Here is a 2015-nt window from a genome sequence, read left to right as displayed (position 1 = left end):
AATAGGCCGCCAATTAGACTTGGGTTAGTTTGGGGCCATATAATGCTATGTGTGCATTAGTGGCAGCATTTCAATATATTTTCTGATGGCATCAAATTCGCAGCCATTCCTGAAAAACAGCTTCAAGCTGAGACAGGTGGTCTGACTTTTGGATTTACTGTTGTACCTTTTTTTGGTCACCTGTACAATTGTAGAAGTGCGATGTCCGGGTGAAGTATCCTTCCACATGAGACAAACAGGAAAATTTCCTTTTGTACTAGGCAGCAGATGGTGTTGCAGTTAGATACCCCTTTTTACCAAAAAAGAAAAAAAAACCAATGAATAAAAACTGGTGTATAAGCTACACTTCAATTCTAACTAAGTATTTTGTACTTGATTCAATCCAGGATTACATAGCAATGCATCAGCCAAGAAACACCTTTTTTCCCTCTAAATTCTGGAAGACTTTGCCTCTGCCAACATCACTGAAGAAAGGATTTTGTAAAACTGAGGCAAGACCTCCAGGTGGAATTCTTTCTCTGGGAGAGGTGCCAATGTGGAGTATGTTCTTGCTGATCTAAGACTTGGATGACCTTAGATAAGTGTGTTTGATCTTCTCAGCAGCTTTTGATACCAATGGCCTGATGCTGTTGGAAGCAGAGTGGGAACTGGTCTCTGAAACAGTTGCTGGAAGACTCCCTCCCCCCCCACCGCCCCCATGGCCATTAGTCGGTTCCATCCCATCTCCCAAGCTTTCCAATGTCTGTGTGAAACCATGGAGGGAGGTCCATCAGGCCATTTGGATCTTGGCTTTATCTCATGGTTGGCTCCCTTTTCCACGTGCATTTTGGTGAGTCTCTGGGATGCTTGAACCAGTGTCCTAAAGCCGTTTGAATGGATGAGGGTGAACAAGCTGTACCTTAACCCAAAAGAACCATCATGGGTCATGCAGTCAATGACTCTGGTTGGAAGTGTGCAGCTGGTCTTAGATGTGACCGGCTAACACACCAGAGTAGACCAGTTGCTGTGGCAGGAGAAACTCTTGCACTCATCCTGCTTGAGTGATCTTGTAGGCCACTGGATTGCCACGGAGTGCTGGACTGGGCCATTGGTCTGATCCAGCAGGGCTTTTCTTCCGTGGTTCCTTAAAATATCAAATGCTTAACCTGGGAGTCCTCTTGGTTAACTGGGGAAGAGGAATACTTTCCACCAGCTTAGGCTGATAGGCCAGCCACAGACCTTGCCTCAACCACGCATGCAACTAATAACGCTCAGGCTGTAGGACTGTCTCGCACTGTACCTGAAAGTGCCTTTGAAGCGTCTGGAAAGCTCAGCTGGTAGAGAATGTGGTGGCCAAGTGCTGGTGGGAGAAGAGCCAATCAGATACTGCTCTAGCTGCACTGCTTCCTGTTTTTCTGAGCCCAACTTAAAGTCTAGTTTCAGCCTTTAAAGCCTTCAATAGTTTGGGACCAGATTCTGGAAGGCCCACCTTTGGCTGTATCAGACTGCCCCTACTTAAGACCGAGAGAAGCACTTCTCATTATACCTCTCTGAGGGGGGTTTCCAAAGCAGCCCCACACTTCTGCCAATGGAGACCTGCCAGGCCCCGAAGACTTGACTCGACCTTGGCTTTCTCCAGATGGTTTCGGCAGGCTTCTGCAATGTAGGTTTTGTTTTCTGCTGCTGGTGGTGCTGGTGCTGCTCATTAAAGGCTTGCTGGTGTTGCATATTTTATTACCATATCATTTTTCCCATTAAGTGAGCAGTGGTGTTCTATACCACCTTGGAAAGGCTCGTGTCCTAAAAGGCAGCTGAGAAATATCATCATCACCACCACCACCATCTACTTCAAAGGAAATTGCACGGAACTTAAGACGCAGTCCAAAGTAAATGCATATATGATTAAAGCCCAACTAGCCGAACAGCTATGAGATTTGGATTCCTAACAATCCAAACCGAAATGAAGGGTGGAAATGAAGACTCAATAATATTCTTCCTGTCAAATAATAAATAAATCAGAATTCAGAGACTGGATG

The sequence above is a fragment of the Varanus komodoensis genome, unplaced genomic scaffold (assembly GCF_004798865.1).
Source record: "Varanus komodoensis strain SLA01 unplaced genomic scaffold, ASM479886v1 scaffold36, whole genome shotgun sequence".
NCBI classification, from domain to species: Eukaryota; Metazoa; Chordata; class Lepidosauria; order Squamata; family Varanidae; genus Varanus; species Varanus komodoensis.
Note: the sequence above shows the minus strand (reverse complement) of the source record.